This window comes from Manis javanica, chromosome 3 (assembly GCF_040802235.1).
Source record: "Manis javanica isolate MJ-LG chromosome 3, MJ_LKY, whole genome shotgun sequence".
Taxonomy (NCBI): Eukaryota; Metazoa; Chordata; class Mammalia; order Pholidota; family Manidae; genus Manis; species Manis javanica.
The window spans coordinates 109,551,012-109,566,785 of NC_133158.1; the positions used below are offsets into that span (position 1 = coordinate 109,551,012).

At 40.7% G+C, this 15,774-nt stretch overlaps 1 long non-coding RNA gene across 4 annotated transcripts in view; it reads left to right on the forward strand.

Annotated features, from left to right (window-relative positions):
• LOC108391273 (uncharacterized) overlaps positions 1 to 15,774 on the forward strand; it is a 355,429-nt gene that overhangs the window by 154,247 nt on the left and 185,408 nt on the right. For all 4 annotated transcript variants that reach the window (XR_012129263.1, XR_012129264.1, XR_005055856.2 and 1 more), the window contains one exon: positions 6,846 to 6,934. This is a non-coding gene — a long non-coding RNA (uncharacterized lncRNA). The remainder of the gene's footprint in view (positions 1 to 6,845; positions 6,935 to 15,774) is intronic.

Consider the following 15,774-nt stretch of genomic DNA (forward strand, 5'->3'; position numbering starts at 1 on the left):
CCAGGGGTTCTGTGGTCCAGCCTGTGCGGCGGTGTGCAGCTTGTGGTGCAATATTCTCCATTCTCCACTCTGCACGTCTCACAGCTGAACAGGTTCACATGGGAAAGAGAACATTCATGTTGAGTCAAAATTTATTTCTTTGAAAGTCTCTCCTAACTTTCTCCTGTTTTTGCCCAACAATCCTTCAACTTTGGTATTGATTACATGCTTGCTGAATGAATAAATCATCTCATATATACTAAAATTCAGTAATATGTGGCCCTTCCTTTGTTAAGGAAGTTTGGAATATGAAAAATCAATGTGGACTATATAAAATGGAATTGGGTAATGAGCCTTGAGCAGATGCAAAAGAAATAAGGCAATTAAGAAAATATAGTTCACGGTACATAACCTTTCAGGGAAGAATGAGAAATGAAGGGGAATCATAGCCTTTACAGTGACCTAATCATTGTAACTCAGCTTCTTGCCCAAAGAGAAATTTCCTCTGATTCTGTGACATAATTACACTGTGACCCAGGAATGTTGGATGGTCAGTATCATAAGAGATATTAAATAGAAAAACAATAATAAAGAGAATGTATATAATAGGAAGAAATTAATATGATATTGCTACAAAGAGAAAAGATGTACAGATTTTTCTATTATTGTAGAAAGCAACTCTGATATGCAAAGAAAAGGCCAAATGACTTGTTCAAGGTCACCTGGGACCTCAGAGCACAATGGGGGAGTGGATTATTTTCATGCTCTATCTACCAGACCATGATGGCTCTCAGTAGCTATCTACCTTCAGGCTAAAGTCACCCTATAGCATAGTTAGCACCATGGTTACTCCAGAGACCTGAAGAGAGCAGAATCACCATTGCAGGAGCAGGATTTATAGCCATACTTAGTGAATCTGACTAGTTGTTTTTGTAAGAACATAAATGTTAGTATGGAGAAACAAAATTTAGTTTTGATAGCCACTGTGCAAATGTTGACTGAAAATGCTTTGTCAATGATTCATCTAGCTAAAAAGGAAATAGGATATTTATGAACTGCTGTGAAAAAAATCTCTGAAAGATTCACATTTGGACTACATTGTAATAATGGTAATCTTATAGATTATTCAATGGAATTATATGGGAAACAGGCTACTGTGGTGATTCTGAAAATTACCTATATAAATAAAGTTAAATTGAGAGGGTGGACCATTCTGTCTTTACATAGAAGAAGTCATTTTACTTTTTAGGATACTATGTAAGATGTACTAAAATGAAGATTATCACTTACTTTCTTGAAAAACCATTGCCATTATAGTACAGTAGAACAGTACTGATCAATAATTGTATTAAAGTCAGAGGAAACATGTATATGTGCGCACACACACACACACACACACACACACACACACACACATACTCCACAACATATTTTCAATTATTATACTGATAGAGGTTTGAAAGAAGCTAAAAGTAACTACTATTATAATGTAAAAGATCAGACATATAAATTGCAAGATCAGTCAACTAGCATGCCACAGGGTTAAAACGAAAATACAATTGAATCACACCTTATCTAGTTTATTTATCAGACTTTGATGATACACCTGCTCTAATGTAGGTCTTTGGTATACTTTTTATCAAATTATATTCTGTTTGCCTTGAAGTGATGGTGACAATCTTAATGATATTTGGGGCTAGGAAAAAAGAAAGGTTGGCAAGAGTGACTTGTTTTCTGAGTGAGCGTGGCATAGGGGAGCGCTTTTCTGGGAGAGCACTCTCCACTTCTTTAGTCAGTGATCTAGCTCACTAGTTCTTCATGTAAGTTAATGCATTTCTGCCTAGAATATTCTTTATGTAATTACCTGTCATGCTCAGCCTCTTTTTACTTATTTTTCCTGCTGTCCCAGGATAGCCACAAGAAGTATACAGAATCAAATTTATTGATAGCCTGTAACATTTCCAGTCAAGGCGTGGACATGGAGTGTCAGTGAGTAATTTGGTGCCTCACTTCCACAAATGCCATGTTTGTGACTAACGCATTCTTGAGACATGTACAGGACAAAGCAGGCCTTGTCAGTGATATGAGCTATACTTTGTTTGCAAACACAGATGTTGTTATGGTCTGCTGCTCCCCACTAGCTCTCTCCTGAACTGTCACACCTCTTCCACAGCAAGCTCAGCCCTGTTGGGAGGGCTGTTTTCTCTCAGCTCAGGGGCTGCCATCCTGCCCAGCCTTATACTCTCCAGCTGGTCTGACTACGGCAGAACTGTTGTTGACGTAGCAGATGGTCTTGGTATTTCTGAAAGCCAGCAACGCATTTGCCATTTCCACCCCCATGCCCTTGGCTCGTGTTTCTTCTTCAAGTGGTTTGGGTCATTTTTAGCAAACCTGTATATTCAGATGATTTTTTCCTAAATATCAGATGAGGAACATCATAACACATAAATATCCTATCAGAATATAAGCAGAGGCAGTTATTAGGGGTCTTTCATAGAAAACCCATAGGCTGAGATAAATTTTGCTTGGCATGATGGATTCTTAAATGAATCAGAAGGAGCAAACAGTGAGTAAATTTTAAATATTGGAGGCATGAAGTATCAAGCAGTGAGATGTGGCTAATGGATTGTGCTAGAAGAAAGTAAGTCTAACATTCATGGTTTTGAAGGCTTCTTTAAAAATAATATGCCATTGAGTAATGTTCATTCTTACTAAACACAAGAAGACTTGAGAGAAGGCTGAGTAAAATTGAGTTAGAGAATATTCCACAGCAGGGACTTCAGAACCAAAGCAAAGCAAAGGTGCCATAACAATTTGATCTGGGACCCAGTCCAACCATTCTGAAAAATTAAAGCAGACTAATTTATTCTTCTTTGCTTGCCCCATGTAGTCAGGCAATGTGAACTGTTTCTTAAGCTCACTAAATAATGGTGTAAAAACTCTGTTTCACTCAGGCTATGTAAATACCATTTTGGAAAATGCTCATTCTCCCAGAAACGATGGCACAGATGAGAAAGAGACATGAGTAATGCTGGCCCCACAAGGTCCAGCCAGCCTCTTATGAGTCAGCATACCTTTCCAGGCCCATAGGAGTCACCAAATGAGAGCATCCTTTGGATTGGCTAGCAAAGGATGGGCAAGGACCCTGCCTCCAGGATGTGACAGTTAAAACATAGTTTACTAGGTACAAGTGTTTTCTTCTCAGGTGGTCGTAATGATCACAATAGTAAAATGCTTTGCTAACTGATTCCTCTAAGTGCAGAGTCCTAAGAATGGGATCATAGATCCATATGGATGGAGGGAGTGTGTAAAAAGGATGGGAGGACTTTGTGGAGGTGAACATAGGATGTTCCAGGTAGGACAAGTTGAATGAGGAAAACCAATCTGAGTGTGAGATACATAGGGGTGAGGAGGGAGGAAGATGTACACATGTCCCACGAGCAGAAGGATCAGCTCCTGGGTCATGATGAGGACTTAAGGGAGGAGTGGCACTGGGTACACAATCTAATCTCCAATTCCTGCCTGCTCTGTTGATTAACATTAGTAGGGTCTCCAAAGTAACACACTGCTTGATTAAAAGGTTCACTTCATAATGGAAAGCAGCTCACCCAACAAAGAACATTCTGGTAACCCTACCATCAAATCTAGCTTGCTGTCACCAAGCACAGAAGAGCTAGTATACTTAAGAGAATTTATGTAATGTGAAAAATATTTAACAACTAGGTGGAATGGACACCAACAATCAGAACAGAAATAATCATAGTGCTAGAGTATTTGCCAGACCATGGGGAGGTCAGAGGGAGCCTGAAGGGGTGGGGAATGAGGTTTTGGGATAATTCTAAGGACACCCAAGGATATCCGTATTCTAATATACCAGCCAATACAAGGCCTGAAGACAACCAATGTTCCCATAAGTCATGTAGTGAAATAGATTTGTTTACAACATGTTGAGAGTCCTTTTCAGAAGCAGTAGTAAAAGTTTATAGAGCCAAGAAAAGAGCCCACATTTGAGACCCTTCTCACCTGCGAAGGCTCCTTACTCTTTATCAAACTACATTTGGTTTAGCCAAATGAAAGAAATAATTTAAAAAGCTTCATCTCATACCTTCTCTCTTCAATAGTAGACAGGAACTGCAAGGAAGAGGGTTCAGCAAAGAGTTTAAATCCAGATGACATTAAACACTAGGAGCATTAAAACTCAGGTCAGGTTGATCTGGTCCTTCCAGATTAACCTCAGATTCTCAAACACACACATATTCAGAACAGATGTTATCTGAGGATGCAGTAATGGCCTGTGATCCAGATTATTACTTTGGGCTGTTAGAGCCCTTGACATATTTGAGAGTACTGCTAATTCCTAGAGTGTGTTTGGGTTCCAAAGCGTTTTGGAAACATTTGGTATATGTGTGCAAACATAACCTATGTGTAATTGTCCTTGAAAGCAGGTATGTTATTGGCTATTTAGTGACTATATAATCTTTTTCTTGAGAAATAGCAGGTCATCAAAATTTTAGGAAAACAGACTCCACACAAACTCAAGTAGCATAGCTCAGCCTATGGTCTTGAATAATTATTAGTTTTTCCTAATGTAAAATGCATCTATCTATCCACTTTCTTACTACTTACTACAAATATTCCTCTTCTTTTTTTTAGGGAAAGAGTAATCTTAGTGATGTATATTAATTTTCACAATATATTTTTCTTAATATATTTTCTTAGTGATCTATATTAATGTATATTAATTCTATATTAATTTAAAAAATTGCTTTAGATGAACATCTCAGTAAGAAAAAAAGAGATTTCATGATTTTTTTCACAAAGAAATTTTCTTTATATTTAAAGTAAAGTGTTTGATAAGATATACCACATAGGGAGAAGTTGAGTCAAACTCAAAATAGTGCTGTGGAAAATTGTGCCAATTAGAGGTAGATTCCAACATTGGAAAAAAGTGTTTTCCAGGCTTTGTATGGTTTTATTTAACAGACATCCCACCTGAGTTCTAAATTTATTTCTCAGAGCAGCTAAGCTCCTGGGAGAGAAATTATACTGCAAGATAAGAGTTTATAAGGAAATACATGCAGATACACCCTCATAAATCATAGTGAGTGCAGTCCCACCACACACCCCTGCTCAAGAGCCTACTAGAATTTCGGATGAGTAAAAATGTAGAATGAAAGTGATTCTTTCAGAAATCATAATGATTAATTAATAAAGAATGCCTAAATTAGGGTCTTTAAATTTGTCTTTCAACAACATGTGTTTTTAGCCTACTCTATACTACAGGTAGCCCCCTATACCCTCCTCCCATGAATTTTGTCAAGACCACTTTGACTTTGTATTGCAGCAGACTATTTAAGACTAAGTTGTACTTGTTTTACCTCTGCTTTTCCCTTGCTCTATTTCAAGGCAGAATCCAGGCTATGAAATTCCTCACTGCATAGATGTTAACGTGGCAGGAAACATAAGCAATCTTAAATCCAAAGCCGCTGTTTTTTTTTTTGTAAAATACTGCTGCTCTTTAGAAGAGAGGGAGTCCCAAGGTTGGTGAGGAACCAGGGATAGGTTTGAAAGTGGGAAAGAGCTAAGAATAGGAAAAGGGGAAAGGACACAGAGGCTTATGCTGTGGACTGAATACCTGCAGTCTGGCAGAACCAGGGAAAGGGAGAAGGCTTCAAAGGGGATGGCTCTGTTTGCCCAGACTGACCCAAATTCCTGTGCCCCAAGTGCGACCTAATAGCTGGGTTGTTAGATACAAGAAGAACACAGTAAATGGCCTCAGAAATAGAGTGAAAATCGAAGGATCTCAGAAGGACCTTTTAGAAGACCATAACTTTGTTTTATCCTTATCTTGGCCTTATCTGAGCCTTATCCATGAGCACATGTGCGTGTGTGTATGTGTGCTGTGTGCATGCACACGGTGGGGTGGGGCACTGGAGGATGGGGCCCAGCATAAGCAGGAATTCCAAAGGGATGGGTCATTGTTAGAACTGAACTAAGGTGACTTAAGGAAATAAAGATATGGTATTTCTCCCACTTGTGTGGACTAAATTCATCTCTACCAGAGATACATAAAGGAACCAAACCTTTAGGTTTGAATATAAATGGAAGCTTTTTGTTTTCCAGGAAGATAAATACATTTCACTTATTATGTTTATCTTCCACAAAGTTACTTCATGACAAATTGTGCACATAATATATCTGTGTCCTACCCTACCAAATGAGGCAATTTATTGTTTTGATGCCTTCAGCCTCTGGAGAGGTACAATGAATGTTACTCTTTGCTAAAGCTCTGAGTGCTCTGAATCATTCTACACATCCTTACAGCCAGTGTTTACATACACTGTGTCTACTTTCCACCAAACACTGACCCAGGTTTTGGAAGATGAAGATAAATCACCTACCATTCAGCTCCCAAGGTGCACAGAGGCCCCATGTTGACAAGCTACTTCATTCCCATGTTTCTGACCCTAGGAGGGAACCCTTGTATTTAACAGACATCAGCCAACCAACAGTTTCTCACATTTGAATGTTTGGCCAAGGAAATACTCATCTGTCCCACTCCTCTTGAAGAAAACTTGCACTGAGAACAGATAATGCTTCCCATTCCCCATCATGCCTTCAGAATGCATATAGCAGGCATGATGAATATGAGCATATGCTAGATATAAGACTGTATTTCACAAAAATAGAAGCCAATCTGTATATTTCAGTATGGGTTTACTGATCTTCACATAATATGATTTCAAGTAAATTTACATTATATAGATCTGCCAGCTCCTAAATATTTGGTACACTAATCAGTATCTTACCCAATATCCTTTCATGAGACTATTGCCATCTTCATATAACTTGTGCTCCTTTTTCAGTCATTCAGCATCCTGTACAACACAACTAAGTGCCAGGAACTGGACCAGGCGGGGGAGGTTAAGCATGAAGGCCACCCTCCCTACTTTGGGTAAGCTCAATGCCTTTTTTAGATTGTATTAGCATTTTCTTTGCTCTTTTCACTTAAGGAAATACTTTTTTTTTCTTCTTGAATCCAGCAATATAGAATGTGAGTAAAGTTTAGAGATATTTTGTAAGTGGTACCATAAACCAGGCCCTTTCCCTGAAGACCCTTTATTTTTTAAATTTTTTACTCTGCAACATGTATTTTTTCTGTTTCTAGATGTCTGTGGCAGAAAAAAATAACTTGGAGATGAAACATTAGTGTCACTCTAAAAGCAATCATCTGCAAAATTTAGATTCTCTCTCTACAATGACTGCCTTGAAAAATGAAAAATTCAGCCACACAATTGATGTTTTAGTTTTGAGAATATGAAACCACTCATTTGACTTACTTTCACTACATGAACTGTTAAGTCACTGTTGAATGATGTGCCCCTTAGGTAAGACAGCCTGAGAAATTGTTTCCAAACCATTTGGTACTCACATCTTTTCCCACCACAATTTTCAACCCAGTTTCAAGACCATCCACTTAGCTATCAGGCACCTTCTAGGGTGCTGACTTTTCCATACAAAGGTTTGTACACCTTCTTCATCCATTGAGCTCTCTCTGGAGTGACACTTCAGCTGTCTGTTGTAAGAGAACTGGCTTTATAAGTCACGTTCACTCCTTTCAGCCATGGGTTTTCCCATTTTAATCCCAATAAGAGGTCAGAATGTTTGCCTTCTGTTCTTTAGCATTTTCATTCACCTCCTGTCACTGTTCAAAGGTAATCTAGAAATTGTGCATAGGGAGAAAACTGATGTTTCCTATGCTTTGCACAGTTACCATAGGTTACGTACTAACCACAGTCAGTGGTCAATAACTGGTGTGGAATAAATGAATAAAGAAGTGATTGAATGGCTATAACCAAAAGTCACTGCGCAATAATGAATATTAGAGTGACTAATCAGATGCCATAGGAATTACTTAAATATTTTTACCACATTGCATTTTTTTTCCAAGTAAGAAATATTTTCCCTTCCAATGTTGGCCAGCTTAGGATCTCTTCTTATTTCATCCAGTGACCAGGCAGGAAACAACATATACAAAGGATCATTGAAGAGCGCTTCATGAACGGAGGGTTTACAGTGATGTGGGCAATGCGCAAAGGAGAGCACAGCACGCTGAAGCAGCATGAGGGCCGGGGTGGGAAGCAGTCCGTACTAGATAGAGCAGCTGGATGGAGAGGGCTGCTCAACAGGCATGGTGATAACCTGGCAGAGAGGAGTGCTTGTGCCTCCTTCTCCACTAACCCTTCAGTTTCTTGGCTAGTGTCTTCCACTGGCTGGATGCGAAAGTGAAGAACAAGGAAGCCTGCTGGTGCAGGCCCTGGAGATTAAAGGCCTGGGGCCCAGAGCAGGGTGGAATGTGGATTTCGAAGGGCAAAACAAAAACACCACACGTCTTCTCCAACTGAGGTAGCTAACTGGTGATCTACCAGTATTGACCCTTTCCTCCATATCTCTGTGCAGGATAATCAGAAGTAAGGAGAACATAATGGAAAACATGGGTTTCACTGTGGAAGTCCAACAACCAAAAAAGTATTGCAACAGAAAAGAAAAATAGAACTTCAATCTATTTTTGGTTCTTAATGGTGTACTTTGTAGAAAATCAAAGTTCAACTGTATTAGTGTCCCTCAAATTTGTTTGATAAAAGGTCTAAAAATTGTCCACATAATTTTTACCATTTGTATTTGTAAAGAAAGAAGTCTTCAATTCTGTCTTCAAAAAATGCATTGGGTTCTCTAAGAGTGGAGCCTGGACAGGGATTTTCCAAGGGAGTGCTTTCAAGAGAAATCTTCAAGGACAAGAGGAAAGCAGGATGGTGTGGGAGAAGCTACACAAAGGTGTGGTTCAGCTATGTAGCCTCAGGCTGATTCGAAGGGGAGCTCTGGCAAAGGAGACATAGAATTAGTCCTTAGAAGCAGGCTGTTCTGGTGGAAGCATTCCTTCCAGACATCTCCAAGCAAGGGGGCTGTCCTTGGCTGATGGTGATTATCTACGAGCAGGGGCATCTGTGACCCACCAGAAACCAACACCAGCAGCTGGGGAATGAGTCACTGGCCCAGAAAAAGATATCTGGGTGGGACACAACAACTACTAGTTCAATGTAAGCTTGTAGGCAGAATCCTCCTCATCCACAAATATTTCCATATTCTGACTTGAGGGGCTGATAAGTCTTTTATCACTTTGCAGTATACAGTGAATCATCTTATCTCTGGGAAAGTCCTATGAAGCAATTACATAATTGGCTTAGATAAGGTTGACCTGAAATAAAGTTGTGAAATTGAGGTTTGGTTGCAAATACAACCGTCTTTTGAAGCTTCCCACCAGAAGCCCTCTATCTGTCTTCTTTTTTTTCTCCAGTGTGACTTCCACTAATTTCTCCCCTTCTCATTTTACACATTCAGTTGTTCTGAGACCCATTCCTATGTGGCTTTACTGGATGCTGAGATGATAACTGATCAGATTTAATCAGGAATGACATTAAAAATATTCATGTTATTATCAGTCAGCCGTAGCCAGTCAGAACATACCATGGGTGAAGCTTTCCTACAGGGCAAGGTGCTAACCTTTAGTTGTTGAGTTATTGAGAGATGGGGCACTGAGGTGGGCTGAGGCAGCTGAGGTGGTGGTAGGGCACTGGGTTGAGGAATGCTCAGGACATAACCTGATTTTGGACCTGCTGGAAAGTTTCATTATGGCTATATGACCTCCTACTGACTAAATATCAGCCTGGGAGAGTTGTTTCTGATATTTGTTTTTATTGTTAATGTTGCATTGCTTTAAATCAAACCTTGGTAACTGTGGCTTTGAACCCTGAGGCAGTCTCCCAAATCACAAGAGAAGTCAGAAACTCAGAAGACCAATCTCCAATATAATTACAGTCATAGCTGTAACTTAACCCTAAATCAAGATTCCCATGAAACTTTTGCATCTAGTATAAAACAGAAAGCTAAATAGGAACATAGAAACATACTGTCATTATAAGGTCACTATTTATTACACATTTTGACAGAAAGTTGGATAAGAGCTTTCTAAACATAAGCTATATAACCTTGAGGAAATGACTAGATAGCAGGCTATCTGAGCTGATATGTCAATAGTCAGTGATTTTTATATTCATAACTTTTTAGACTGTGGCACTTTAATGTACAGTATTGCTCATTTATTATTTTTCTGGTATCATTTGTACAAAGTCTCCTAAAATCCTTCACAGTTGAGAACAGAGTCTAGACACTTATGATACAATCAAAAGAAAGCTGGCAAATAAGAAAAGGGAAAGTGAATAGAAGTACTGATTAAAAATAACAGTACAGTTTATATGAGGCTTCTCTTATATTTGTATTTTCCAAAATTCATCTTTGGAAGACTCACTTCACACTAAAATATTGTACTGAAAGTCAGCTTTATTTTACAGGTCTAAAGAAGAAAGAGTAGAGATTTGCATTTATTTCTTCTTAGGAAGAGTTCAGCAACCTAATAAAATAAATGACAGTGCATTTGAATAATTTTTGTATCAGAGAGGAAAGAAAATGCTCTATTTCCCTGAAGCCTGACATTGTATGTCACTGTTGAAGAAGGACAGGTCAACCATTACTAAATAAATGGTTTTGTCAAATCTATATCTGATTTGGGAATGTCAACTGTTTTATGAGATCTAAAAATGTGAAATTCACATAATCCAGTCCCTGAACACAATTTTCCCTTTAAGTTTCCAGAAGAACTCCTATTTCAGTTTTAGAGCCATCTGCTATTGTCTTTTGCCGCTGAGTATGTGTGATAGATAATTTCTTGGGGTGTAGCTAAACGAACATGAAGAAACTAGTTCATGCTGTAAAGTGATCTAGAAAAGCTGAAGCACAAATGTTAACATCTGTGCAAGGTATGGAGAAAGGGAGGAGGTAGAAGCCTGCACGAGTCACACACTGTTAACATGGGAGTCCAAGTTCCTAGCAAAGAAGATAAATGGAATGATGATTTACAGAACACAAGCTCATCCCTGTCAAAGGAGCAGAAAAGATGAATAATTGGCCAGGTGCATTCATGTGGCATGGAAAGGCAGAAACAACTCAATCGATTCTGTAACAAAGAGCAAAACCAATCCAGCCTGAATGAAAGACTAGCTAAAATTCCAATCTTAGATTTGATTGACTCAATTTGTTGACACAAAATTTCATTAAGTTCAGAGCATCATGATAGAGTTTGCCTTTTCTTCACAGGGCTGGTGGTTTTTGTGCTTTTTCAGTCTCTGAATCACACCCCCCTCTAGCAAGGCACATTGGCAGATAAGCATCATAGCAGTCTGCTCCCAGGAGGGGGGCTCCGGTTCTTCATACGGGAAAGTCACAAGTTGGGCGAGATGTGAAGAGATTCAATTTCACTAAAAGCCTATAGCTGAGATTGCCTTCTCATAATCAGCACAAAGGATGTCCTCTGGACGATTAATGCAACTTTCATATCCTCTTCAATTTGGCTCTAAAATAGCCCTTTCAAAGACTATATATAATTCTCTCACCAATAACTTTTTAAAGTGTTTCCGGATGGACTGTTTTAAGCCTTTTCCCCATTTCAGATTAATGTTGAGAAAGGACATCAGTAAGCCTTTGTTTTGGAAGGAAATCCAGAATAATATGCTCTAGGTCTTAAGCATGTTATTTTTAGGGGCATTGTGAGTTGAGAGCCTGGCAGTGTTTGGACCTCAAGTCCTACGCTAACGGCGAAGCCATGTGCGGGAGCCTCCACTCCTGTTATTTCTGTATCTCAGACCGCCTGTGCCTCTCCTCACACCCACCGCTCTACCCTTTTCAAGGCCTAACTTAACTCCCACTTCTCCCTTATAACCTTCCCTGGTTTCTCTAGTGTTTATTAGCCACAATGAACCGTTCAGGATTACATGTGTGAGCATTTCTGCCTCCTGGTTCTTATACTCTGGCCTCCTCTCTCATCCCCTGGAGGGCTTGTTGAACATATGGTTGGCCCTGCCTCAGCATTTCTGATTCGGTAGGTGTGAGAGGGGCTGAGAGTTTGCATTTCTAGCAAGTTCCTAGGTGAGGCCAATGCTCCTGGTCCAAAGACCACACTTTGAGAATCTCTGATGTGGTGAATGCCTTCTCCTCTGCTGCCATGTTCTAACTCATCCTTCAAAGCCTTCTGTATCCCCTCCTCCATGAAAGCTTCCCTGGGCAGAGTTAAGCTTCTTAGTCTAAACTCTCACTCACAAGCTGTCCTGCCTCAATGAAGGGAGCCTAGTTGTGTTAATTTCCTAGGCCTACCATAAAAAATATCTCAGACTGGGTGGCTTATACAAGAGAAATTTATTTCAGCAGGATTGGTTTTTTTCTGAGGCCTCTCTCCTTATCTTGCAGAGGGCTCTCACCTTGCTGCCACCTGAAGTGGTCTTTCCTCTGTGGGCACATCCCTGATGTCTCTCCTTGTGTCCTTAATCTCCACTTCATATAAAGGCATGGTCAGATTGGATCAGGGCCCACCCTAATGGCATCATTTTAACTTAACCGCATTTCTAAAGACCCTATTGCTGAATACAGTTACACTCTGAGATCCTAGGTCATCCAAATATGAATTTTAGGGAGACACAATTCAGTCCGTAAGAGTAGCAAACTCAGATGCCTTATGGAGCCTCAGACAGTCAAGGAAATATATGCATTTGGTAAGATGTAAGACATGAACAATGAAAAATAACCATGCTGGCAGCTAGGCTGTGACCTTCCCAATGGCCCATAACCACTTCACAGAGTACAGACATTGTTCAGACATGGCTACATTGTGACCATATTTGGGACAAGACAGAGACAAGGCCACATCACAAACATAAAGATGACATAAGAGCCTGCTCCTCTTCTCCTTTACCCATGATAACTCTAAACCTCAATTTAACTCCCTAGCCTCCTAGATAGAGACTAATAAGCTAAAGAAAAAACCACACTTTCTGACAGCCTCCAGTCTGCACCCAACTTCAAGCTTCCTTAGATCCTCCTCAGAATCTTCCAACAGCCCATGAGGAGCTCTTCCTGGCCCCTCCTGACTGCCCTGGGATGGCCACAGTCCCTTGGGAGTGTGCTCGTCCTGTGCCATAGCAAGTTCAATGACGGGAGCTCTTTCATCCAGCTCCGTCCGTGGTGCTGCTCCATCACTGGACGGAAGTGACGTGCTTAGCTGTAACACGAGAGTGTGGTTAAAATGATGTGCCCTTACTAAACGCTTGCAAAACAAGCAAAATATAACATGATACTGGACACACGACAGGGGCTGTCAGAGTGTTGGGCCAGCGGAGCATTGCCAGCTTGCAGCCCTTACTCAAAGGTTCAAAATCCCTACTCTGAAAACCCTGACTTCACCATATTCCAATTCATCAGTTTTTTTCTTCCTTCTCTGACACACTAAGGGTTGATATGAAAAAAGCAGCCAGGATTTGCATTGTTTCTATGACTTACACAGCATATTTACACCCCTGGCCTTGGTAGATCCATTTTAAAAATGAGGAAACTGATCTTCAGAGATGTAGGCATCTTGACCAACCTCACATCAATTACATGACCACCTTCATATGGTAATTAAATGAAAATGGTCAGGTTCTGAACCCAGGTTCCTGTGCTTTCTACTATGCTACTTGATATTCCAGGAGACTGCAGTTGAGCAAGAAGATGCTGTCCTTATGCTCTTGTGTGTTTTATTTTCCTCCCCATCTGGACCATAGTATCCTCAAAGTTAAAGATCATGCTATGTATTTCTCGGTCATTTTCCATAGCTAGATCTAGCGTAATGCTGAGCACATAGCAGACCCTCAGTAAGAAGCTACTGATGGAATTAAATGCATGAACATTTCTCAGAAGCAGACAAAGGAGACAAAATTGTTCCAAAGCAGAGAAACTCTTCTGTCTTTGTCTTACAACTATAATACTGGAGGCTGTGGTTACTCTAATTCTTTAGGATGCTTGGCAGCAAAGCATTTTTCATCTTCAGCAATTTTTCTTTTCCTGCTATGGTTTCTACACTGAAAAAGGTTAGGAGGTTCAAACTTCAATTCCATGTTTGCTTCTTAGAATTTTGTTCATATTAAGAAAAGAAATGTAGAGCATGTGGTAGACACTGTGATGTGCTGTCCAGATCCCCCTTCACGGAAGGACTTGTTGCTTCAGCTGTTGGGATGATGTTGGCACCAGCCTTCAGCTGTCAGGCTCTTCAGGGATGGTCTGAGCTACAGTGGGCTGCCCTGCCTAAGGGTCACACCCTTTCCTGGGGTACCTGACATCCAACGACAGATCCGGGAAGGCTTTAAGTCCAAGCCATCTTGGCCCAACTCAGGACAACTCTGAAGGGCCATGTTGCATCAGAGCTGCCCATTAAGTTGATTGAGGCTGTCATGAGTCTGCATCATGACTCAACTTCTTCTGCCAAACCCTGCTTTCTTTTTCTTCCTTCCTCAAGTGTTGAATCTTAGCGCTCTCTTAAGTAAACATTTTGTACATTAAGCTCTGTCTTAGACTGCTTCCTGCAGAACCCAACTTGAGACAGAAGAGGCTGGTGGGGCCATGGGGGAGGGGGGACTTATTGGTCCATGTAATGAGGGTGAGCACTCTGTGGACCCTCAAGAACATCAGTGAGGAGAATGTGTCTGACTGTGGTCTGTTCAAGCTGACTGCACATTACGAGGAGGATGGATGTGTCCCGGGGCTAACCATCATTTGTGCCCCTTACACCCTGAGGGTGTTTAAAGGGAAGCTGCACAGCTCGTGGCAGCTCCTCAGGGTCCACTTAGCTGCCAAATATCTTTCTGCATCCTCTTCTCCTAAAGTTAAGGAGACCGTTTATTTGCTTTTGTAGTATTTGTGTGATTTTGTTCAGCTTAAGCCAGTGGATGGGGGCAGGTGTACATCTTTACAGTCCTCACGTTCTCTCCTTATACTGCTGGCAATCTCCGAACTTGTCACTGTGCTCATGGCATTTTCTTTCATTTTTACTCAAGTTCAAGCCTGGTAGTAAAGACTTCAGGTGGCCATTGCTTTCCTCTTTGCATATTCCTTTCTTCTGTAGAACTAAAGACACAGGCCTAATTAGCATCATTTCGTTGTACTGTCCACAGTGGCTCCATTTGTGCCTATAAGTGTCCTGTCACTTAGATAAATTTCAGGGTGCTCTTTAGCTCCAGGCCTCCCTCCAGAGTTTCCTCAGCAGGGCTAATTTGATATATTGCCTCAAAAAATCCCATCAGCCCTGCTCAATTTGGAACCGAGGGTAAAGATAGTTTATAGGGGCAATAACAACAGAAATGTCCTCTCTGAGACAGGCAGATAATTTCCTCTCTGCTCTAGTCCAGTACTATTTCCCTTAATCTTCTTAATTTCTGAGGAGCTGTTGCTTTCTCTGTCCTTAGAGCTGTTTTCTTCCCTGAAGGTTAATACACTAAAGGGAGGGCAGGCCCATCATTTCTGCTACTTTGAGCAGGCACCCTATTTTCTTTAGTTTCCTTTGGCATTGTATTAAAATGACTTAGTGTTGAAACGCATGATTGATAGACACTGGTCAAGGTGAGGACCAGGATAACTCACCAACGGGTCCTGAAAGACTGAACCAAGCTGGTCATTTCAGCCTTACTTGGTCTCTTGTGCCCTGGGCCAGGCTGCGGATGACCCAGAATCTGTATGCACCCATCTAGCTTGTGGTCATCACTTCCAGCCCTGTCCAGAAGGTTGAGGTCTTAGGGAGTACAGGAGTGACTAAATTTAGAACAAGGGCTTGCCTCTCCACTGTGACCTGTAGCCATGACACAGGGTCATGCAATTTTG